Raw genomic sequence first — 26,698 nt, 5'->3', positions numbered from 1 at the left:
AAGCATCAGCACTGCTGGCTTTCTGGCAGGAAGCCTAAGAGCAACTTGGTATGCCTTGTGTGTCTAAATAGTGCCACTTCGATGGAAAGTTTTAATTAAGTGCATGTCTGTGTGTGCAGAGAAGAAATCAAAGGCACTTGGGAAAGAGAAAGTGTATCTGCTCCAGAGTCATTGAGGAGTAATTTGGTGAGAGCACTAAATGGCTTTCAATTAATTGGAAAATATTTTCTTAAATATTGCCAGAAAGGACAAGAAAAATCAGTCTGAAGGGAAGACTATAAAGTTATTCTGTAGATCTAATCCATTTGCTCTATACTGTTGTAAGATGTCATGGTAGTACAAATCAGAGGTATAGGAGTTGTGAAAACAATCTGATATGCTGGATTTCATTAAGCTTCCTAATTGTAATTATCAGAAGAATACTGGAAGCTGGTTTGCCTACAGCCAGTATTTTTGATTTGTCATTTCTGTAGCAGTTTCTAAGCTTATAAACATCCAAAAATTAATTGTTAATACAAGTATAATTTTATAGCAAATATTTTTTAGGTAGTGGTATTAAAATTCTAGCTCTTGAAATTGCACTAATCACAGGGAATTTTAGCTCTACTTCCTTGTTCTCATAGTTACAAGAAGAAAATTCACTCAGTTCTCCTCAGACTGTCCAGAGGGGTGGTTCTTCATGAAAAGAGCAGTTCTGAGGGGCAGGGCTAATTCATTTACCACTAGATATGGTCCATGATGTATTTTGGATAATGTTTGGTATATGATTCATGGTTTTATCTGCACTACAGCAACACGAAAAGGGCCAACCCTTTTGTTTGTACAGGTCTTATTATGTCATGTTGTATTTACCTTAATCCCTGTAATCTTTTTATGGCCTTAATACAGGATGGCTTCTACCCTCAGTTGATTAGAGCCTGGTGCTAATAATACGATGGTTGTGGATTCAATCGCTGTATGGGCCTTTTGCTTAAAAGTTGGATGATTGTCTTTGTGGGTCCCTTCCAACTTAGAATATTCTGTGATTCTGTGAAATCATGCTTATTATTCAGTAAATGTTTTTCCAGAAGAAATGGAGCTTTCTCAAGAGCCAGTCCAAAACTGTAACAAACTCCACGAGCGGCTAGCGATGACCAGTAGTCTTATCTTTTGTCCCTGGTTGATCTTGCGTCTTTAATGTAACTCTAAGATACTCTTTGCATTAAATAACCACAGTGAAAGAACAACACCAATGGCTTGAGCCTTGTCATGGTGAACTCTTTTGTTCCTCTATATGACAAGGTCAGCTCCATCTATTCATCTTACTTTAAATGCACTGTGAACTGAACTATCAGATGGAACCTTCCCCTATTCCCAAAGCTCCAAAGCTTTGTTGTTTCTTAACACAGACAAGGTTATTTTCTGAACACAGAATTCTAGGTCTGATTTTCTAATGTCATGGAGACTCCTGTGACTGGAGTGTCAGAATGGAAGGATACAGGGTTTTTAGGATGGATAGGCAAGGGAGATGAGGGAGTGTCACCGTTTATCTCCATGATCAGCTGGAGTGCATGGAGCTTCATCTGGGGATGGATGAAGAGCCAGCCAATATCTTATAGATCAGGATTTAAGAAAGGCCAGGGACAGGTGACATTATAGTAGGGGTCTACTATAGACCACCCAAGCAGGAAGACTGCGTGGATGAGGCCCTCTATAGACAGATAGAAGCAGCCTCACATTCTTACAAGCCCTGGCCCTCATGGGGGACTCCAACTACCCTGATACCTGTTGGAGGGGCAGTTCAGCAGGGCATAAGCAATCTAGGAGGTTCCTGGAATGGATTCATGATAACTTCCTTCTCCAAGTGATAGAGAAGCCAACAAGGAGAGGTGCTATGCTGGTCCTTGTTCTCATGAACAAGGAGGGACTGGTGGGGAATGTGAAGCTCAAGGGCAGCCTTGTCTCCAGTGACCATGAAATGGTGGAGTTCAATATCCTTAGGGCAGCAGGCAGGGTGCACAGCAATCTCACTACCCTGGAATTCAGGAGAGCAGACCTTGTCCCTCTTGAGGTGCCCTGCTTGGTAGAGTACATGGGATAAAGTCCTGGATGGAAGAGGAGCCCAGGAAAGCTGGTTAATATTCAAGGATCACCTCCAAACTCAGGAGAGTTGCATCCCAACAAAGAAGAAATCAGGCAAAAATGTCAGGAGGCCTGTGTGGATGAACAAGACACACCTGGACAAATTCAAACTCAAAAAAGAAGCCTACAGAGTGTGTAAGCAAGGACAGGTAGCGTGGCAGAGGTATAGAAAAATTGTCTGGGCACTCAGGGGTCAAGTTAGGAAAACTAAAGCCCTGGTAGAATCAAATCTAGCCAGGGACATCAAGGGCAACAAGAGACGTTTCTGTTGGTATGTCAGTGATAAAAGGCAGACTAGGGAAATTTTGGGCCCTCTCCATAAGGAGACAGGAGGCCTGGTTACCTGGGATATGGCAAAGGTTGAGGTATTCAATGCCTTTTTTGTCTTAGTCTTCACTAACAAGATGCCATTTCAGATGTATCCAGCAGATGGCGAGTCTCATGGGAAGGGGAGAAATAAATGCAACAGGATGCATAAAAAGAGCAAAAAAGCTATTTATGAGAATAGTTCCAAGAATTGAAGATGCCATTAAAAGGCTATTTACCTTTTGGCAAATCATTGGATTTTGCCTGACTTCTTCTAGTGTGGGAGATGAGAAGTATTTTGGCATTTATTATGAGAAACAGAATATTCCAATAAAAGTAATGAATGCTGTGGTCTTAAAACCTTTGTAAGATCACCACCTCACATTAAAGTAGAGCAGTGGTCCTGTGCAGAGTGAAGGAAAATGTGAGGAACATTGCATACACCAGGCTTGCGCTCGGCTCCTCAGGCAGTGCATAGGCAGGCTCTGGAATTTTTTGCAGCAGCACCTGAATGCTAAAAAGTTCAGAAAATGTCAGAAAAAACCCCTTTTTTAATGTGAAACACTGAAAGAGGTTGCCACAAGATTGTATGGTCTGTGTCCTGGCTGATAATCAAAACCCAACTGCAAGCGGAAGGTCCCCAGAGGTCCCCCCCAGCCCCAGTGACCTTGTTGCAGGCTATGAAACAAAGAAATACCTCTACAATAGGAAGCCTCTGAAGCCCAGGTTCCTGGAAGAAGTGAAGCTTTGTTCTACTGTTAGTCCTGGTGTTTACCACTCTCTGTATTGATTTCTCCCTCAGCGCTGATCTTGACCACTATCCCAAAGGATGCTGAGCTAGGTTGATCATTGGTCTTGATCCAGCATGGATGTTCTTGTGTGTGTTAAGAGGATACTGGGCTAGGCTGCAGATCAGGAGTAAGTCTAATTATGGATGAGGGATTATTTAGGAGAGGAGGTTAAAGCAATGCAGCTATGCCTGTGATTCATTCAGGACAGCCCAGGAGAGTGCTGACATTGAGATTTTGCATAAGATTTTGTTTTCTTGTCTGTTGTATGTTGTCAGTCTTGTGGACCCTCCTCTTTGAGGAGGTATTGAAGGTCCTGGGTGCTTTGGTGTAGCATCTTTGTAGCTGTGCAACAGCGATGGGGACCATTCACTAATACTGTGATGTGCTGGGGAGAGCAGGAGCTGTCAGAGCATAGCACTAGCACTGGCACTGAAGAAACAGGAAAACAAATTAATTCCAGTTAAACATGAGTGTGACATCACCACTCTGAGGTAAGTGTGACTATTTCTAGTGGCAAACAGGTGGTGGTTTGTCTGAAAGTAAAAGGACAGCATTATCTTTCAAAAGGGAATGTGACTTTTGCAAGTGGAGCAAGACTTTGACTTCGGGATAGGCATGCCTACAAATAAATACTGTTTCTTCCAATAATTTGCATGTGATATGAAACACATTAGCAGCAGAAAGAATAACAATTCTTTGTGATGATGTCTGTCTGTAGGAGATCCAGATGCAAGCTTGGCTTGCAGCAGGTAGCTTTTTGCCTGTATTGTCACAAGTATCTCTGCTATCAGAAACAGCTGTGTGTGACTTTCACTTTCTGGGCACCTGTGTTTCCTCATGCCAGAGCTGCCCTTTGGGCCTGCCCCTCTGCAATGTGGGTTATACCAGTAGAGATCCAGGACACCTGCACTGAGAGAACAGCTTCTAGGTGCATCATCTTTAGTACAATGATCGATTTGCATTGTCTGAATTGATTCCAGTTCATAAAGCTGACATTTAATCGACATCAGAGTTAACCAACAATGTCCTCAGCAGAGTTAGTCCAGCTTTCATGTTTTAATAACTGTGAATAGCATGGAGTCCCAGGTAGATTCCTTTCAAGGTAGATTCATTAGGGCAAAAAAGATCATTAGCAACTGGTAATGGATTGTTTCTCAGTAAGATAAACGCAAATTCAGACATGCTTTGAACTGCCAGTGTAGGCTCGCTTCAATGACAAAGGGAGCAGGTGAGCCATGGTATCCTGATTATTCCTCCTACTTCTGTCTAAAAAAGAATCTTTGAAGACCACAAAGTGTTGGAATATACTGTCCTATCCACTAATGAGTAGTAGAACTAATGAGGTATCTCAGAACTCTCTCAGTGTCCATATACTTAGCATATACTTGTCTGAACTTCATCTAATTCTTTTCAAAGTGGTGTGTGGCTTTGGTGTCAGGAGAGAAATACTGAAAGAAGTTTCCATCCTTTTCAGTCATTTAGTCACTCATACTGAGTGACTAGTGATAAGATCAGATCTGGGCATCTATTATGCTTTGTGATGAGATGGTCTCTGCCATGCTGTATTCTCCTTTGGTTCATGGGCAATATTCATAAAACCAGGATGAGGAAGGTTTACTGATAACCATTTGTTTACTAGAGAAAATTTTATCTGAAGGAATAAATACTATGTGGCAATATCCTCACAAGTATGCCAGTGCAACAGTAATGGTGGAAGTCCATGTTACCCATAAAATTATCTATTTCCCTGAAACCCTTCAGGGGAACTTCACACAGGATCTGCCTCTATTCTGTCCCCTTCTGGTCAGTAAGGGCTCTGCTCACACGTACAATTCTGGTGGCAGCTGCCACAAGGAAGAGGGGAATCCTTATTAATTGAAAGGCTGTATTTAGTTGAGGCTTCCTGAAAGTGAACTGTGCCTTTGGTAAGGCACAACAGCTTTCTGTGGCTATTGCCTCCTGTTTGCGTTGGCACCTTGAAATATGTTTGTTTAAAAAAGTGTATAGTCCCTTTCTTAAAAAAAAAAAAAAAAAAAAGGAGAGAAAAAAAAGAGAAAAAAGAGAAAACATCTGCCACTCTCTGTATCTTATCTACCAGCAGCACTTCCTCATGCACCATACCACAGAGATAAAAAATTTCTGAGCTCCTTGTTTTTCTGTACTTCTTGCCTTGTGACATTTTCTCACAGGAAATATTCACAGCATATGCAAATGTTGAGAGTTTGGTCTCCATCCTTGTGACTAGCAATGGCTAAGATGTATGCAGTTTCAATCTCAAAAAAAATCGATCATGTGCTTCCTTTAATAATGGAAATTATTTAAATCTGAAGATCGTGTCTTGCTAATTTGATTATTTTGGTTTTAAATTGACTAAAGAATTGAACATATTCATGTGAAGAGTCTGAACGTAGCCTCACTAAATAGCTTCAGCTTGTATGTAAAAGAATGCAGATATTGGCATGTGATTATGAAATACCAAGCATACATACTGATAATCAGATTTTTTTTAAAAATAATTGTTTTTCTTTCTCTCAAATGCTTCTGTAGATTATGTCCAGTTCATCTCGTGAAAGTTTCTGAAAGCCAATTTATAGGAAGAGACTTGTCTCCACAGAACTTCTTAGTATCAGTTAAAGTGTGTTTTGCCACAATTTGGTGCATTTTTTTTTAAAGTGACTGTAACCTACATAACATTAACAAAGGATCTGACAGATTTTTTGGTTCTGTTCAGGCCTTTAACTCAGGATAAATGATCTGCTTGAAAACAAGGAATTGAACTTCAAACAGGGATTTCTTGATGAAATCCCACGGTCTTTCTTGATGAAATCCTGTTGTCTTTGTTATTTATGATGACCTTGGATTTAACCCTTCCTCTCTTTTGTTTTGTCCACTGTTTCAGTCTGTGATTATGGAAGAATTGACATGGCAGACTATTATGTTTTATTTTGTAATTATGTAGAAAATCCAAATGAAATTTCATCTGCATATATTATTCACCCATTACAATGTGTTACTAGAAGGGAAATGCTATTACAAGCTATGAAGAGCTCTTGGCTGCAGAGTTTTTATCCTGTAGCTCTGTGCATACTGTTATGTTACTGCTGTTTCATAGGAGATTTGCATCAGGGGGTGAAATGCTAGGACCATCAAAGTACTTGTGAACTCCCAGTGGAGTTGGGGTTTGCTTATCCTGAATGGTGGCTGGAGCCCTGGAGCCCCTCTCTCTTTGCCACCCATGCAAACCTCTCAATGGGCATTAAAGTAGGGTCAGTAAGAGGCTGTAGAAAAAAAGCTGCAGTTCTTAATAGGTATTTAAATGCACAATTGTTTAGTGAATGTCTTCTCACTAGTAGTTTTTCGGGATATTTAAAAGGTCTGAGTAGGTACATCTGTAGTGATTTATATGACCTCAATTATCAATTGAAATTATAATTGAAATGAAGTTAAGGAGATTCAAGACTTCAAAGTTGCTGTTTTGCTTGTGACATACAATTATTTCATGGTTTATATGTATGTCTATATATATATGTTTATCTCAGTTACATTTTATCCTCAAACTTTAACAAGAGTCTACACTATTAGAAAGTGTTTGGGAGAGCAAGTTAAAAGAAGGAAAAAAAAAAAGAGGAAAAAAAGCAGCTAGTTTTGATCTGGAAGCTGTAGTTATACAACACATCTGGAGCCAAAATAACAGCTCACCTCGAGCAAAAGAGAGAGAGAGGGAGGTTTTGCCTCCTTCCTCTGGTGTTCTGCTCTACTCACTCCCCTTCTCTTGCCTCTTAAGCAAGTGCCAGAGCTCTCCATATTATTGCCTGGCAGGTAGGTACCACTCCCTAAAGCAGCAGAAGATGAGCTTGGAGCAGTTACAGTTTTTGGTATGTCAGTGAGGAATATAGCCTGGCATCCATCATCAGAGCTAGTGCAGAAGGATGGAGGGCTAGTGGTGGAGAGGAGGTGAAAACCCTACCAGATTTTGGGGTTGCATTGGGTACTGCTCCTTTTGGGGTTGGATTATGAATTGCTCCCTGCTTTAGGCTGAAACAGTTAGATCTTCCATTTTAATTTAAGACCCTGTTTTTAAATTTTAGAATAGAATAGAATAGAATAGAATAGAATAGAATAGAATAGAATAGAATAGTTCAGCTGGCAAGGACCTTGCAATGATCACCTGTCCAACTGCCTGACAATTCAGAGCCGACAAAAAGTTAAAGTGAGTTGTTAAGTGGATTGCCCAACTGCCTCTTAAACACTGACAGGCTTGGGGCATCGACCGCCTCTCTAGGAAACCTGTACCAGTGTTTGTCACCTGTCAGTAAAGATGTGCTTCCTGCTGTCCGGTCTGAGCCTCCTCTGGCACAGCTTTGAACCATTCCCACACATCCCGACACTGCACAGCAGCAGGAAGAGTTCAGCACCTCCCCTCCCCCTCCTCAGGAAGCTGTAAGGGCATCCCTCAGCTTCCTTTCCTCCGAGGTAGACAATCCCAAAATCCTCAGTCGCAGACCCCCCCTCCCCACAAAATAGCACTGTCAGGAGTGGGATTCGAACCCACGCCTCCAGGGGAGACTGCGACCTGAACGCAGCGCCTTAGACCGCTCGGCCATCCTGACCCACGTGGTGTCGCTGTCACGGCTATGTTGTTCTCTATCTGTAGGTGTTTTAGCGATGCAATACTGTCCTAATTTTCTGCACACAGCAGGTGTTAAAAAATGTTCCAAACTAAAACGTAGTTTGGGTTGGCTCTATTGTAACTATAATAACTGATGGTAATTTGGTACATGCAGCTGTTTCATTCCGTGAGCATCTGAGTGTTAGTATGTTGAGAAAGAAGCAGGCACTGTTGCTCATAAATTACGTATGCCACGAAGCAGAAGTTTGAACATGTACAGAAATTAATAAAAATGTGATATATTGCATAAGGGCATTGGTTAAAGCTGATTTGTTTCCTGTAATGTCTCTGAAAATCCCTTTGAGATATGTACTGTTTATTCATGGTGAGAGTTCACTGTGGTGAGAGTTCACTGTGATATTTGAAAGGGGACTGTGACACTGAAACAAAATATATGTTCCCTTGCTGCTTTTTTTTTTTTTTTTCCCAAAAGAATTTATGTGCTTGAAAGCTGCATACAGGAAGCTCTAAACATAGAAATTTGGTCAGAATTTGGGAGTAAAAGTCAGTGTGAAAGACAAGAGGTATATTTGTTTGAGAGCATCAGGTTTAAAACACTGTGTCTCTGTTTGGAATGTAAAATTAACAGAAAAAAGATCAAATTTAGAAATGGGAAACCCAGAAACTGACTATCAGAAATGGCAAGTATACCTCTGGCCTCAAAACATAATTATTCCTCTGAACCTTAAGAAGCAATATTTTCCAATGGCAAAATGGACTACAGTCTCTACTAGATTGGCCAAAAATTGATACTGATTTTATTTGGTACTGGTATTGGAGGAAAAGAGTTGCTGCTGTTTGTAGAAACCAATTCTTCTGGCTCCAGTTTGACAATGTCTTTCTAGCACTGGGGAGCCCAGAGTGCTGGGCCCAGTACTTGGTGCAGTCTCATAGATACTGAGTTGAGTGAAGTAATGACTTGTCTTGACCTACTGTTACCCCATAGCCCTTCCTGGGCCATTTTGGCTTTCAGTCCTGCTTTAAGAAAAGCTTCTCGCAAAGTGAGAGCATCTTTTGTGCCATTCTTTCTCTGAATAGGAGACTTGTTTTCCTCCTTAAGTTTCAGGGCTCTCCCTGGGGTCCTGAAAGGAATACTTACTAAATAAAAAAAAAAATTGGCTGAAACCTGTGGGACCAATGCATCTCCTTCCAAAGAGAAAGGGGAGTATGTTGTATGGGTGATAATGAGATTAAAAATGGTTAAATGAAGACTTGCCTTAAAATTATGATGCCTTTTCAATATTCTTATAACTTCACATTTTGCCCCTAGTTCTGCAAAGGCAGATGTGCTTGATTTGTGGGTATCACTAGTCCTGTTGTCAGACTCTTTTTTGTTTGGTTGCACAAACAGAAATATAAAGAGATGCATAGACTCAAAATGTTGTCAAGAACCTGGAAGCTCTCTTCCTGCCCCCTGTAATCTTTAGGGACCAGACTCACTCATTTATATTAAAAATATATTTACATCAGTAGCAGAAGCAAATTGTAAGCTAGAAACAAGACTACTGTGTGTCAGGACTGTGTTGTCTCAGCTGCCAGTATTTTTGCTGCAGAACTTCAGGTCTTGTTATGGTCACAGGTAGTAATGGGCTTGAATTGTAATAGAGACTTTGTCCTGGGTGTATTCCCTCCATTCTAGTGGGAATTAGACGTTTGAGGAGTGCAGCTGAGAAAAAAAGGGATCATCTTAGTCTATTCACATGGGTCTCCTTTATTAAATAACTCATCCTTAAAGCACCTTACAAGCAAGAATGCTCAGAAACCTCCTTTTAATTAAGTACACCGCCTTAAATTTCCAAAATAAGTAAACTGTTTTTGAAGAGATAAAGCAGATTAAATGTGTGGAACCCTGTGGTGCTTCTAGGAGATCGGGAATACTAGAGAAGGCTGGCATACTATGCCTGCACTCTCTGTGATAATAACAGAAAATGCCTCAGGAGCATATATTTATCAGCAGGATCCAGAGGAGAGCAGAGACAGCATCTCTGTGTGTGGCAGGGAGGGGAGAATTCCTTCTATCCCCTGAAATGTGTGACGAGTATCAGCTTTTCTTTCTTCCCAAATCACTATTTCGCATGAAGGTGAGTATCAACTGGAGAGCTCATTGCTCTGTGATTGCTGACTGTTGAGTTGGAATCACTTTTTTCCTTAATACTTTGATTCCAAGTGAAATTTAGGAGTTCTCCAAAACAAAAAATAGAACTGCCTTTATTTTAATGATCATGTCTTCTGTTCACAAGTCATGGGTATGGACTTTTGTTCCTGCTTAGGGTAAGTCATTAAGAGCTGTGAGGATAGTGAGTGATTTCTTGTCTGCTTTCATTAGAACCTGTTCAGATGAAAAGCTGAGTTCAGTTTTGTTCCCAACCTGTCCTCTTCCTGTCCTCAACCTGTCCAGTAACCTTTCAAGTCCCATGGATGGAATAGTTACATCTGTGATTGTCAGTACAGGTTGTGGATGTGGATGTATATTTAACATGGCTGCAGTAAAAGGTAACTTGACAGCTGACATGGGGGCAGAACCTGACCTGCAAAATCCTAATTACTAATTAATGAGTAAGCATCTAACCTGACTTTCGGCTTCCAGCTCAAGTGTTCTAGCAATGAAAAATATCCTTGTGCTTGTTTGGAAAAGTGAAAAAAGAAAAGAATCTGTAAATCACTGGAGATGTGATAAGCATGGGAACTCATTGTAACAGAATAACTATATTTTATTGTTAACAGTGATTTTATTTTCAATTTTAGATAGCAAATTCCTGAAATATTTGAAGCAAAACTGTACATTTTTACTCTGTTAAGTTCTGTCCTTATTTATAAAGGCAATAGCAAACAAACTATTGAACCTGAAGGAGCCTTGGTAATTAATTAATGTTGAAAGAATCAGTTGATGTTCTGATTCCCAGACTCTTGGGGAAAAAACAGTGATAAAAGTAGTTTATCACATAACCTGTGATGGAGACCCTGAGTCCTCTCTTGGCAGTTTCCAGGAAGGCTGGGACAGGGTAGAGAAGTTTTAGTTTAAATGGTGCTAAACAGAGTTTGGCTGTGGAGAGCAAGACGTAGCTAAGAGAAGATTTAGTGAACAGGGATCTCAAGAAGGGCTTGCCTCCTGTTGGCTGGAGGAGGCAAAATCATAAGGGATTATCTACAGTGTTGCAGGTGTTTGGCTCATCCAGATTTTTTGCAGGGTAATAAACAAACTTTGAATAAAGGACAGTACCTGACTATAACTTGGTTTCTATTTCCATGTGATAAAGCCACTTCCTACTTATTAAAATTCTATGGAAACAGTGTATCCCAGGTCTGTTGGTACTGGATATTGGTTTTGATTGGCACCTCCTTTTGAACATTCCATCCTTTCTCTCCTCTCCAGATGGAATGGATGGGGTCTGTGGCCATTCACTCTCTGATTCACACAGGTGAATGTTGCTTCTGAGATGCAGAGGACAGAGGCAACAAGCATCCAGCTGATTTTATGTAGGCCTATTTGCAATAAAAAAAGAGTACAACCAGTACATCACTGCTAATTGTCACACAATAAAGACAATGATAAATAACAATGATATTATATATATTATGTAATAAGAACACTAGCATATCTAATCATCAATTATTATCATATTATAAAGTGTGGAAGGTTTCTTAAGAGTGTTTTATGTTTGGAAAGTGAGGTTCATCGGTGCAGTTGTCAATACCAGAGTCTTGTGACTATGTTATACAGTATGTGAATGAAATAAGCAATATGTTAAGTGCAAGATACTTTGCCCTTCAATGTGCACAGAAAACTGTAACCCAGTAACTGGCAAATATTAACCATTCCCTAGACTTCCCTCATTTTATAAAAGCAGATATTTATATGTTTACTTCTCTTATCCCAAGAGAGATAGTATCTTTTTTTTTTTTATTTACCTCCAAAGGCTTTCTATTTGCATGATTAATATGTTCCTTGCATACTGTTAAGAGGAATATCTGCTTCACTCTGGTACCCATGCTGACTCCCCATTGATTGCTCTCCAAATTAACATATGAACTATTTATGTTTTGCAACAAAAAGAAATCCTACTGTTTTTGAGTGTGGTTTTCTTGTTGACATTTTAGAAACTCTTTCAGGCTCCTCTTAATATTTAGACAAACAAATATGTTTGCTTTTTGTGGTGCTACTGTTGACATTTCCTAAGGGAATTGCTGAAGATGTTAACAACTTCCCAGCACAGGCATGCTGTAATAGAATAGTTCTTTGCTTGTGGCCCTGACACAAATTCTCTTTAACTGATGCTTTTGCTGAAAGTAATGTGATTGTGATAACTTATGTGAGTCAGGGTAAATGTGAGTCAGTCCTGGCTATTTTGGGGAGCATAAATGTCTACTAAACTACTTAGAGTTTTGCTTCTTGCAGATATAACGAGCAGAAGGTGCCAATTTATTGTGTGCCTCAGAGCCTCTGTGCTGCACAAACATCTGCAGTGCAGAGCGGGAAGAAGGTCCATGAGGAGCATTGGTAATTGGCGAAGCCTGATGGCCAGGGAAGCTTGTAACTCTACCAGCAGAAATTGGTCAGTTAGGGGCTTGGCTAATTTTGGAGCCAGTAGCCATGAAAAACAATCACATAGCGGAACATGCCCTTATAAGTGTAGTGTATGCCCCAAGGGCGCTCCAGATTAGACACAGACAGATGTTGTTATGAGTTTGCTTTTACAGGCCATGCTTTTGAACCTGTGCATTGCCACAGCTTCAATATCTGCTCAGTACAAACACTGTGTGATTACAGTAGCAATTAACCCAGGACTATCCACTTAAAGAATTTATTTAACCTTTTTTGAGTGAATGTTTTAAGACTCTTTAGCAGGTTGGGTTTAATTACAGAATCCCTGATTAAAAGTATGCAACCAGATAGCCAGTTTAGCCTGTGTCTTTATAAGCCTGATCAACTATAGCTTACAATCTTTCAGCAAGACAGTATCTTTTAATGACTGGTCACCATGTATAGCAGCTATGGAACAGATTTTCCTCAAGATACATTGCTGTTTTAAAATCTTTCCAACTGAAAAGCATTTCTGTTTCTGGGATCATCTTAACCTCAGCTGCTAGACCCTCTGCATTTTCAGTGAAATTGTAGAGAAAATCTTTTGGAAGGTCGGTCGTGCAGCGGCATTTTGACCACATTGTTTGTTCTGTTTCCCAGCCCTTCAGTAGAAGCTTGGGGAGAGGCAGTCTTTGTTGGTCTGTGACTGTTCCCCTGCCTTGAAAAAGAACAAAAACTGTCAGGAAGAAAGATATTCATCCTAAGGGTAGACTCCAGTTACATTAAATAGAATAGCAGCCACTTGGAGATGGGACTGGAAGGCAGCCAAAAGGACACTGTGAAATTTTTCAATAGTCTGTCCCTATGTCTGTCTCCCAGTGATCAACAGAGAATGTAATTTCAACCTTCAAACTATTCACTTCAAGCAAAGGGAACCGAATGATGTCCTGGCTCTATCTTAAAGAGCTTTGTAACCTAGATATGTAGATACTCTTCCCTCAAATGTGCGTGTTGTCCTACTATTGCAGTAAATCATTGCAGGTATTACTACTTATTGATTTAAGTAAATTGTCCTTTTGACTGCCTTGTATGTGTTTCATAAGGAAAAAATTGACCTTGACCAGTGGATGGAACATATTTGCAGTTAGTGTTTTGACTAAGGATTTCTTAGATGGTCCTTGTCAGCCAGGAATCGCCAACTGAAGTCATGTTTTGAGACATTAGGGTAGTGATGAGATCAACTGGCTTTCCTTGTAATGTCTGTAAAAAGGTTTAATTATATACTGTAATTTCTTTAAGAAAATCTTCCAGATTTATGTATGTAAAGGCAGATGGCCTGTGACTTACAGGAAGATTACAGCCTCTTGAATCACCAGAAATTTCAGGCATGTATTTGCAGTAATATCTTTCCCTTCCTTGTGAGAGATCTCTCTACCCTCACATTGTTATATGTGAGGCATCATCCATTGAACTTGGTGGATCATCTCAGCTGAGGTGAGATCAGAACTGGGTCTGCTGCCACTTGGTTTTGGGCACTGCTGTTCCCTCCCCAGTGGGATCTCTACATATGTCTCCTGAGGGAGTGGAGGAGCTGAGGCCATTTTAATTTTAAAACATTGCATTTTAGTGAAAGCAATAATATGATGATATAAGAAAAATAAGAAATTGCATTATGTAGATGGTTTGTTAAAAAAAAAGTGTCATTCCTACTGTAAAATATTTGATAACTTTGCTAAATTTTGTTTATTCTAATATTTTGCAGTGCAGTGTTTGTGTTTTCTTTCCTCCTGGAATGTAGAATTATATTTGTAATGCCATTTCAAAAACCTATCACTCTGTCCCTTTTTTCCACACATAGTCATAGTGAAATATTTTCTTCAGTAAATAGGAAAGCAAAGAGGTGGAAGTGCCCTCTGTGAATATGCTTTGGATATAAAGAAGCAGAGATGACATTTGGCTTCAGAAAGACGATCTGTAGGATTCAGGAATTGAAAATCATAAGTGCAATAGGTATATACATTCTCAGCATCCACAGAGTAACCTGCTCTGTTTTGCAGGTAGGTGTCAAAGTAGAGAGGAGGTAAATGTTCTGCCCAAAGCCCTGTAGTCCCACCCAGGCCATGGACAATCCATGAGAGTGCCGCAAAGTATGGCACTTATTATGAAATATATGGGGTGTTACACAAATGTAGAGTCTTGTCTAAAGTCCCCAGTGACCACAGCTATTAATTATGAAGAGCAGTAGTTACTGCTGTGAGTAGTCCATTAGCTTCAACAGAAACTACATTGATGCATTCAAGAGTAAAACAATGTCCTTCAATTTTTACACTAATGTAGGAAGGGCAGCTTTCCATGGTGCTGAAAATCTGGATTTATGATGTGTTCACAGCTAATGTGCTCTTCAGGCCAGGTAGTTTTACCCAATAAATTTTTAAAAATGTTTGACAGGTAGTGGAGAAAAAGACATCTAATATCCACCTTTAAATTCCCTATTTCGTAAACATATTAGAATCTGACTCGGATTTCTGTCTCTCACTGTGCTTGTGCAGTCTTTTGCCTCTAAAGACCATGGTCTGTGAGATAAAAATAATGACAGATGTTTTTTGTAATGTGTATGGCATGCCTTGCTGGCATGAGGATCCTTAAAATGGGCACTGTTAGCCATGTCCATCCTGGGGGTTCTTCACTAAAAGAGGGCATCATTCAGCCAGAGCTTCATCTTACACCTCTTACACCTCAGCAGATGCTAATTACTTCCCAATCTGCTTTTCATGAAATGGCCATCAAATTTTCTATTATTACTCCTTTCTGAACACAACTAGTTCATTATAAATACTCTGTTTTCTTTTTTTTCTCTTTCTGTGCAAGTTATGGTAAATAAATGAGGACCGAGAAGAAGACTGGATGAATAAAGGAAGGAGACAAAGAAAAGAGAAGTGAAAGGAGTGGGAAGTGAATGAAAATAAGGGACAGAGAAGTTGTATATGTATACATATTTTGTTGACTCTAGAAAAATGAACAGATTCAGGATTACAAATTAAGGAAAGACATAGCATATCAGAAATTGCAATTTTTAAAATATGGAGAAAACATTCCAGGAGTCTCATATCATAATAATAAGTTTTAGTTGCTTCTGACATATTTAAATGTAGAAAATAAAATTGAAGCAAAAATAGAAAAAGGAAAACTGAATAGTGTACTGTAGGATGAAAGTGATCACAGAAGGAAGAAAAGTAGAGAGGGAAGGCTGCCTAAATCCACTTTGCTCTAGCACATCTTATGCTCTGAGTTGTACTTAGGGCCTGGAGAAGAAAAGAGTCTGGGGAGATTTTATAGTGGCCTTTCAATATATAATGAGGACCTGTAAGAAAGATGGAGAGAGAGTTTTTAACAGGAATATGTAGTGACAGGACAAGGGGCAACAGTTTTAAACTGAAAGATTTAAGATTGGATATAAGGAAGAAATTTTTTATGGTAAGGCTGATGAGCACTGGAACAAGTTGTCCAGGAAAGTTGTGGCTGCCCCATCCCTGGAAGTGTCCAAGGCCAGGTGGGACAGGGCTTTGAGCAACTAATGTAGTTGAAGATGTCCCTGACCATGGCAAGGTTGGACTAGATGAACTCTAAAAGTCCCTTCCAACCCAAACCTTTTGTTTCTGGGGTTGTGATCTATGTTCCTTGTAGCCAAGGAGCTCTGACCTCTTGAACATCAAAAAGTTTTCTCTGTTGATTAGCTCATTAACTTGTAAATCATTACCAGTTCTGTTGATATTTGGTTGATTCTTTATTTAAAAGAAACTGATCCATTTAGACAGTTCTAAACCTGTCCTTAGTATCTCCTCCTTAGTAAAGGTTGTACTAGAAATACCATCATTACCTTGGTATCATGTGATACCATTGCAACACAAACCTGATTGATAGAGGAACAGAAAAAAGTCCTGTAACAGAACTCCTCTGGTGTGACTGTTGTTGTTGAGTTAGACTAATGCTCTTTGTATGTTATTGTCTTGGGCTATATTTTTCTGATAGATTTTCTGGTTTTCAGTTTTACATCTAACATTGATACATTTACAACACTGTGAAGAAGATGATAGAGTAATTGAAAGAAAACATCTTTCAGTTTCTTTGCATATCATGTTTGTGGTTTTCAGCCTATAAATGCACCTGAGCATTGATTTTCTTGAGTATGAAGGATGCTCAGGGTGATACTGCTGATTCTGAAGAAAATGTTCTTGCAACTAGCCTTACAAGGAAGTTTCTTGGTTCACATTTGAACTTTGTTTTGTTATGCTCAATAATAAGAGGATTCAATATTGTCAAGGGCTCAAATTGCAAAGTCAGTATCTGAGACATTGCTTAAGAAAAGTTTCTGCTAGGTGTTTCATCATATTGCATTATCTGGTAAAAGCAGGAGTTAAGGAGCATCCAGAGTTGCTGAGCCCCTGGCAGGATAAGGCTCTCTAAAATGATCTCTTCTTAACCTCTGCTTTTGAGTCCATTTCCTCTGACATTTTGAGTAATTTTCTAACATAGTAGCTAGATAATGCTTGTCCTTGATTCAGTGAGAATGTTTTTTCCTGGAGTGAAACTTTAAATGTATATTCTCAAAACTGTATCTGGTTTTTATACTAGCATGAGATTAATCTTCCTCTTAGGTTTTTCCTGTTCTGAAATTGGTCTCCCACCTATAGCCATTTATGCATTTAAGTCAAATTTGCACTGTTTTATGGTTCAAAGTAAGTGGTATTTTGGGTGAAATGGAACAAAAATCCAGTGTGAATGAGCTGATTTGAAAATATGCCAAAAATATAATCAGTTATTTCATTAGAAGCACTGCAATGCTACTTTCCCTACTGCAATGCTGCTTTTACAGCCCAGAAAGCCAACTGTATCTGGGACTGAATAGAAAGCAGCATGGCCAGCAGGTCCAGGGAGGAGATTCTGCTGCTCTGCTCTGCTGTCTTGACCGTACCTGGAGTGCTACATCCATGCCCCCAACATAGGAAGGATGTGAAACTGGTGGAGTGAGTCCAGAAGAGGGACATGAAGAAGGATCAGAGGTTTGGAACACCTCTCACGTGAAGACAGGCTGAGAGAGTTGGGGCTGTTCATCCTGGAGAAGAGAATGCACTGAGGAGATTGTATAGCACCTTCCAGTATCTAAAGGGGTCCTATAAGAAAGGTGGAGAGGGACTTTTCACAAGGGTCTATAGTGACAGGATAAGAGGGAATGGCTTTAAACTGAGAGTAGGTTTAGATTAGGTATTAGAAGAAATTCTTTACTTTGAGGATGGTGAGACACTGACACAGGTTGCCCAGAGAAGTTGTGGATATCCCATCCCTGGAAATGTTCAAGGTCAGGTTGGATAGGCCTTGGAGCAACCTGCTGTCCTTGCCCATAGCAAGGGGTTTAGAACTAGGTGATCTTTAAGATCCTTCCAATCCAAATTATTCTATGATTCTATTCCTAGAGGCTGTGTAATTTCAACAAATAGTGTTAAGAACAGAAGGTAGAATTATAATATAGGTCACCTATTAGCGAAGATTTAATTTCCTATACTGAAACATAATTAATTTGTGTAATACCAGATATTCTGTCTGTTGTGTTATATGAGAACATATTTGCATATATGCTTTCTCCATGTATAGTATTGCCTTCACAGTAATTTTGTAATTTAGAGGTTCCTTACATACTGTGTGGGTTTTCAAAACAATGTATCTGTCTAATCTTCCTGATTAGACCTATCTGTCTGATCAGCTCTGTGAATATATAAAAATGTGCATCTGGTTAATGTGTATTTGGTTGACAGGGCCTCATTTTCAATGCCAATTTGAAATACCTGACCTATACAGGGAAACAGAGTTGTGCTGGTCCTTGATGTTCATCATGTAGAAGAGGTTGGTGGGAAATACAGAGAATGATACATTTGTTTGAATCACTAGAAAGAGGAAGAGCAGGCAAAGGATGGCCTTAGGAAAGATAATTTAAGTCTCACACTACTTTTTTGTATTCTAGGGAAGTATGTTAATTTAAAGGAATTCAAAAGGTGATTGTTTTATGCCCACCAAAAATATATGTATTTTTTAACACAAAAAGTTAATTAACCTGTGGAGCTGATGCCACAGAGACAAAATTTCTAGGGAATTCAAAAAGGCCCTCACATTAGTCAGCAGTAATGAAACACCAAGGATTTTGTGAAGACAGGGTGATGTTCTTTCTGAGGATTACTAGAAAAATCCTCATTGTTCAAGGAATGAAACTTCTGGCTGACAACAATCTGGAGGAAGTTATCCTGGGGTTCTACTCATAGGTGCTGGCTGCTTGTTAATAATACAACCTTTGTTCTTACCCTGGTTTTCTACACTGTTTTTTATGGTGTTTTAATTCTCTTTATGTGATGAGGCTAAAAAAAAGTGAGCATAAAGTAATATACCATTCTAAAAGCATGGTCTCCTGCCAAGGTTACTTTTAAGGTTATGGCCAAGCAAAGAGGAGACTGCAGACATCACAGTTACAGCCCACCACTCCATCCACGTCCCACTTCTCCAGTGAAAGAAAAGCTTATTAGATGAAGGTCTAATGAATCACATCAGCTGGCATTTCATCTGCCATAATAATGGACCACAATCAAAACAAAATCATTCATATATCTGTATGAGGTGTTTATGTACTACTGAATGAAAATTTACTCACAAGATGAAGAGATGTACTGCTGTTATTGCCTCTTTTGTTTTGTTTTACTTTTTCTTGGGTCAGAAGGAAAGTGTGCCATGTTATTTCAGCATAGAACTACTTTGTCAAAAAAAAAGAAAAAAATGTTTTCTCTTTTTTCCTGATTGTTTCATTTTGCCTTTAAACAATAGTTAAATGTTTGCTTCGTTGTGCTAATGATAGGAGAGTTGAGATTTTCAGTGCTGAGGCATTGCTTTATTATTGCCTCCTGCATATCCATCTCCATTATCTGTTTGCTTTTCAACTTACCACTTCTTTTTAATGTGTTGCTTTTACAAGTTACCATGAGACAGAGTGGAATTGTCCCAGTTTTCTTGATTTCTTTCATAAAAGTTATTGACATTTAAACTCTCTTTCAGAGTTTAATAATACCTACTTTTGATATAACAACAAAAAAGAGAGCCTAGACTTTTAAGAATATTCCAAAGAGGCTATAAAACAGACTATCAGATTATTGTTCACTTGAAATGATCATAGTGATAGAGTGTTGAAAAGAAATTTGCATAACTTTTCAAACAGGAAAACAAAAAAAGACAAGATTGATATAATTATATCAAATATTATGTTGAAGAGTGTTAACATTCATTTTCTTACAGTTCTTTTTGGCTTGATGGGTTAGTGGAGGACACTAAGCCATGCTGGACTCATTTATTTCTTCCTTTAGTTTCTGATTTTCAGCTGGAGAAAGGATACTTGAATTGATCTGATTATTTCTTGCTTGCAAACAATGATTACTTGAGAGTATGATTTACAGGTAAGAACCATAATGGCACTAAATTTAAGCAGTCAGAAGATTCCTGGGTTAAATTTAAAGATAATGTCACATTGGAAGAAGCTAATTCCTGATGCACTATTGAGTCTGAAATTCACTGTGTAATAAAAGAAGTGTAACTCAGAATAAAAGGAGAAAGAAACCACTACATTTTCCCCTTTAAACTAGCTAGCAGAGAAGTTCTACAGTGTTCCTCCCATTTTATGGCTGAACTTAAAATAGTCAAAAAAAAAAAAAAAGGAGAAACAATCAAGTATTCTATATACAAGGTGAAATTCATATGTGTGATTTATTTTTTCTGGTGGACATTCTTCTTTCTATATACATTTAATAGTGTAGAGTAATTCCTTGGAAGGTACAGGAGAAACTGTGAAAACTGATAAACTGAAGAGAATTCAAAGAAAGAATGTGAAGAAGATGGATTGACAAGCTATGGAAGTAATTTTGGTCCATGACAATATTGTAACATTTCTCAGTGGTTATACCCTGAGGATACCAAATATATCTTTATTCCTGTTTCTGCTCCCCACCCTCTCTGCAAGTGCATCACCCAGTGAGTTAACAGTGGGCTTTCTGGTCATAGATGAGACCCTCACTTATAAATTGCATGACCTTAATGCTAAGTCCCAGCTTTGAATGGTTTTGGGTAACACAGAAGAGGGAATTCCATTCTCTGTGTAGGTGAAAGTCCTTTTAAATTTCTTTTATAATAGGAATAACTTCAGAAAAAAAGCCTAATTCCCCATGAAAATTACAGCGGCATCTAGTTTGATAAGAGAGCTTTTAATTTTACTGCATTGGCTATCATCTTGCAAAATTGCTGAGAATTTTCCTGTTGATGTTACGAGAAGCAAGTTCAATGCCTGGGTGATTTCTTTATTAATTGATGTTAGTGTTAGGAATTATCTCATTATTTTAGCTTGCCTTCATTCTTTCTGTTGTGTTTTTTATCACAATTTATGATAGCAAAAAGGCTTGGAAAAGAATATTAAATCTGTCCCTCAGCCACTTTAAAACTGTAACCCATGTTCCATCTTAATAATGGTTGCTTAAATACCCCTTTCTTTCATATAATTTTCTAAGACTTCTTTCTGTATGGACAATGAAATAATTTTAAGGGAATGAACAAACATATTAGGGAAATCTTTTTTTTTCCTCAATATCTCCCAGAAGCCAGCCCCAATTTTGAAGCAGGAACACTATGATAATACATCACAGGCTTGTTATATTAATTACTGTACAATATATCACAAGCTGCTAAGGTCTTGTTCTACAAAAAGGCTACCAGTTGTAATGGCACATTGAGGATATTTAATAGCACTCATGCAGAACCCACTTACTCACTGCTTTATAGTATGTGAGATAACAGTTCAATAAATATTCAGGGCCAGCCTAGATGAACTGAACGTTGAATATGAAATTTAAAATACTTCCTTGGTTTCTTGCCCAAGGTATTGGACAACATACTGTGCATTTACAACTCCTGCATGATCAGGATTTGAGTTTTGTTACTTAGACAAATATTGTGTTACAACATTAATTGCAAGTTAACTTAAAACTATTTTAGTATAATTATTACTTTTGTGGAGTCAGGTTTTAAAACAACAAACACATGTGACCATTTAGGGCTCATAGAATGCCATCAGAATCATGATTAGAATCACTGGAATATGGTACAAACTTAGCATTCTGACTTCAAAAGGAATTGCACATTTAGGCAATTCTACATTTTCTTAAAGCCAAGCTAAGCTGATTCCACATGACAGTGGTTTTAATGAGGCTCAATAAACAGTACAGTTTGTAACCTCAGGCCAACTGCTGTGCAGAAGCCAAGAGCAGTGCTACAGCTTTATGAACCCATCACTGTGAAAGATGCTGGATCCTGAAGCAGCCTGAGTCACTCATTGCACAACAGATGAAGCTCCAATAAATAAAAATGAATATCCAAGGTGACGGGTGACAACTTCATGCATACGTGATTTTCTCTGATTTGACAGTGCCTTGATAAAGTCTTAAGGCATGTGGCTTACTAGCAGCCGTTTACATTTTTAGCCATTGAATCTTCTGTTTTACTTGCAGACATTAACATTTGGGGCTTGTGTTTTCATATATATACTAAAAATTTGCTTTGTTTATGTATTGGGCCTAATTCTCAGAGCTACTCAAGATCTAGGACAGCTCCTATAAACTGCTTCAATTGTCAACAATGCTAAAATGTGTATGTTTTCTCTGCCAAATTGTGCTTATTTTTATTAATTTTTTTAAAAGGTGACTTGATATAGGGCAGATTAAAGGGTGCATTGATACAGATTGTTACCTACCCTTGGGGATGATCTCAGACACTGTTCCCCCACCAGCACATCCACTGACCTGGAGCCCCATGAGAGTTCTGTAGAACAGTCTGCATCCCCTGAGAACAAGGTGAGAAAATAGTGGTTAAAAGACCACTAGAGGTACCGTAACTCCTATTTTAAGGTGTTATGACTCTTCTAGTCTTTATGAACATATTCCTAAAGGGTATCGGGAAATACAATATAGATGGATGTAGGGACTGAAAAAAACCAGAAAAGAACAGAACTGTGATACTGAGGTTTGAAGTGAACAGTGATGCTGAACCAGCTCCATAGCTGTTTTTATGCATCAAAAATATAGACCAAATTAAACAGAAGAGGTGGTGGCACAGGATAAAAAAAAATTGTTCTTGTACAAGAAAATAGGCAGAGATTTGTTTACATTGGTGGGAATAGTATATAATGCTTAATATTTAGATTGAATCTTAAATGTCTTTTCCAAACTAAATGTTTCTATGATTCTGTGATTCTGCATAATGTGCTGGACTGTTTATTCATGTTTCCTGAGATAATCTTATCAAAAAACCTTAAATCTGAGCAGTTAACCATGTGTGTCAATTTTATGATTCTCATATAAATTTTACTTGTCAGCTTTGCAAATTTGCTGAATCACAGTTTAAGTGGTTAACGTTGAAATACAGGTTGATAACAAGTTTACCATTTATGCTTTTGATCTTCAACCTAGTAAGACAGCAGAAAAAGATGTTAAAATAACACAGAACTAGTGCAAAAAGATTCTGCAATCAGATGCTGTTCCCTATTTAGTGCAGTTAAATTGCCGAATGGCAACAACAAAGACTAAGCTGTCCTCTGCTGACATTTAATTCAGTGGAAAACAGGAAAATGCACTGTTATAAAGTGATATCAGAATCACCAGGGATTTGCAGAGATATAAAAAGACAGATAAACACAACAAAAATCAATATGGTTAGTGTCCTTGGCTCTATCACCACTTCCCAAAATGATACGGTTTCTATTTACAATTGTGAATTATGTACTCAAACAGTGGAGGCATTGCAAGAAATGGTCTGGGGATCAGTCAACATCATCACACAGACCATGAAGGGACAAACTACAGTTTTTTAATCACTGGAGGAGGGAAAATGAGCGATACTAGTACATTATTTTTCCTTAGAAGGCACAGGCATGGTACAGTGCAGACTGAAATATCTGAGCCAAGTCACAAAATGCAAAGCAAACTTCGACTGGGTAGATCAAACATTTGGAGTTCCAGGCAGCAGTGCCTATAATCTGAGATTAAACAAGTGTTGCTAGTTTGGTTTCCCAAGCAAACTGATAGTTGGTATTTGGAATTGTTTTATAAATGGCCATCATTCATGGTTATCTTCACAGAAACACAGTGTTTCCTTCCAAAGGAGACTGGCAAGAAAATAGTTTTGTGTTATGCAGGGGTAATTTTATAGTGCCATTGCCTGTTGAGCATCTCTGCCAGGTTAAAATACAAATATGGAAAGAAACTGGTCATGGTCATCTTCCTTGCCTGTGGTAAGCCAGAGGTTTTATAGGCCTAAAGCTATTAAAAAGAAAAAAAAAAAAAGGTAGGTAACTGATCGTAACATATTAATCAGCACTAGTGCTAGACCTGAACTTTAAATGATCTTGTATGCTGAAGCAATTGACATCTAATGCTTTTTCCAGTGTTGCTGTTCCTGCACTCAGGAGTTTGTGATTGCTGACTCAGGCAAAGGAACTTGGCAGCTGTGCAGAACTCCAGAATTTCAGTAGTTCCACATTACAAGTTACTGGCTTATGAACTGAATCAAGAATTTATTGAAGTTCCCCATCTCCGGAGAAGTTTAAAAGGACAAAAAGCTAAAATGGATTATAAATTGAGAATGTAATCCCTTCTGTTGCATGTCTGTAGATCCTGAGACCAGGTTTCCTGAAGTTATCCTATGGGCAGTCAAGGATCACTCCAGCTTCCTTGTCATACCTGGTGATGTATTCCTGCCACTGTGATAATAAATCAAGAGATGAAATAATTTGTTTTTGAAAAGAGATAGATGAGGCACATATAATAGTCCATGCCAGGCTTCCTCCTGTGGAAGGAGAGCTCTCTACTCTCTTTTAGTATTCCCTGTGTTTGTGGTGCCTGAGACAGATTGTGGACGAGTGGGCAAGTTTTGCTGGCAGAGGTCTCATCATGTTGCACATCTGATTGTGGCCAGCCATGCTTGAAATCCCCTAACTCCTACCAAGTGGGAGGGGTGAGCCACCCTTGCAGCACACTTCCTTGTGCAAACCAGGCTGTGCAGGAAGAATCTCAGTAATACATCTAGAGTGGTTTGATGGCACCAGGAATGGAGGGTTAGGAGCAGTTGCTGTTGATATCCTTATTGATTCATTCTTCCTTTGCCTTGAGATTCTCAAACTCACTCCTGTGCAGTTATTAAAAATTATGTTCTAATTCTCTAAGTGCAGGCAAGTTTTTATGAGTGAGTGGTGTAATTCTTGTGGTCAAACCATGAGCTTTGTTTTTTTGAAAATGATATACAAGTGTCAGTGAATTGTTCCTGGGTCTGTTGAAGCTTCTCTCTCATTCTGAATTTCTTTTTTCTTCTCAAATGAGGCTTGATGTTTGCTTGATATTCCTTTCAAAAAGAAGTTCAGATATGAAAGCCTGCAGGCAGTGATAATCTGGAAAAAGATATTTGCTATCAGTTTGTGTAGACTTTATTGTTCTGGCTAGAAGGACTTCTTTTGGCCTGAGCAGCCATCCTGGACTACTGCAAACTGGTTCCTGAGAAAAAAATGGGTAGTATTTTGTTAAATTGTCAATTGAGTCATTATTGTTGTTGTAATTCTTTTCATGACATGCTCAAAACAATTGACTGTCACATTGTACAGCTGTTGTTCTGCTGCCGTTGTGCTGTTATTATCAAATAAAGAGGTTTATTTATTTAGATCCTGATTTTTACATGCAATAAATGACAGATAACTTTTATTGCTAGGTAAAGACAGAACTTTAGAATGAAATCAGATACTTTGAAGTATTTTTAACTTTAGAGGTTCCTTTTTAACCAGAAGCTAGAAGATGCTCACAAGGAAGGTTAGACTGCAAGAGACCTAAACTCAGAACATTGTACCCAGGAAGTATCAAACCAGAAGTTCTCATGGAAGTCAGCACCACACTGTTATAAAGAAGCACAATTTCAATTTAAGCAGAGAATCGTGTCTGTAGGCTTTTTGTCTTAATCTAAATTTACCTTTAGGGCCTGTTTTAGCCTTTAGGCCTTTCTTGGCCTGTTTTATTCGTTGATAGTAATGGCTTCATCAGACATACTGAGTCTGATCATCAATTGTTAATTAAATTTTTTAATTATTTCTAATAAGAATATAAAAAAGAAAAATGTCATAGTAAAATCCCATCATATTTTATTAATGTAGTTGACCCTCTAATTTTCATGTTTCTGCAAGAACTGTAAAAATGTCACTTTAAATTAGATTGCAGCTTAAATTAGATTGACGAACTGCTAAGACCAGTAACCATTCCATCTTTTCCGTATTGATGCCAAAATTTCAAGCTATCTCACAATGTCTTGAACATTTCTGCCACAGCTAAAGCAAAGCCTTTAGTACTGGTCACTGCACTGAGAGAGTGTGGATTTAGAATCCCATGCTCATGAAAATTTACAACTGAATCAGTACAAGATTGATTAGCTCAAACGCTAATATATGATGTTTTACACATGAAAATTTCTGTTGTGCAGGTTTTTTTGGTGCTGCTCTTACCATGATGGAAGAGGGCTGTGCTGGGAACCTTGAGGTCTGTGTCAAACAGGGCTCATGTCCTGCACTGCAAGGTCGCAGCAGCAGCTGAGGTGGTGCCTCTGCAGGAGAAAAAAGGCCTTTTTACCCATCCTTGGTGAGCCAGCCCCTGCAAGGACAGGAGAAGGAGCCAGTACTGAGGGATGGAGGCATCACTAGAACAGCCAGCCTGTGGCTCTGTGAGCAAAGCAGTTTGTCCAAGCCTTGCAGAGCTTCACTCGAGGAGTGTCGTAAGAGATGGTGTTCCACAAAACTTTGAAATAAGAAAGCAGGAAACAAGCATGATGATTCCTCCCTTCCTCTTCCCCTCTCTCTTGAATGTGAATTAGCTGCCAGCTAGAGGATCTGAAGAAAAAGGAAGGGAGAAATTGACAAAAAATAGTGTATTAGTTACCATCTTCTATCCTGAAATGTGTAGAACCAGACAATCCTCTGAGGTGATTCACTGAAAAGTTGAATTAATTTATTTTTGAAGGGGAACTGAAGTTTTTGATAGTTCTGTTTGATTTTTTAAAATTAATCTTTGGTTTTCATCTGAATTTTTTCTGCTGTCAGGAAGCAGAGGACCAGCAGCAACTTGGCCAGAGGAGAGGGCAGTTTAGTGTAGGGTACATTTACTGCTGCTCACTTCTCCTCTGTGAATC

General features: G+C 38.7%; 1 protein-coding gene and 1 non-coding gene across 7 annotated transcripts in view; one reads left to right on the top strand and one right to left on the bottom strand.

Moving 5' to 3' along the window:
* OXR1 (oxidation resistance 1) overlaps window positions 1-26,698 on the top strand; it is a 259,675-nt gene that overhangs the window by 44,345 nt on the left and 188,632 nt on the right. The gene's annotated exons all lie outside the window — the stretch shown is intronic.
* On the bottom strand, window positions 7,746-7,828 carry TRNAL-CAG (transfer RNA leucine (anticodon CAG)). Its single transcript has one exon. It is a non-coding gene; the product is annotated as a tRNA-Leu (tRNA).

Source organism: Myiozetetes cayanensis, unplaced genomic scaffold, assembly GCF_022539395.1.
Source record: "Myiozetetes cayanensis isolate MyiCay16 unplaced genomic scaffold, myiCay2020 scf1, whole genome shotgun sequence".
NCBI lineage: Eukaryota > Metazoa > Chordata > Aves > Passeriformes > Tyrannidae > Myiozetetes > Myiozetetes cayanensis.
The sequence above is the reverse complement of the archived record's forward strand: the minus strand, read 5'-3'. Positions and strand labels throughout refer to the sequence as shown.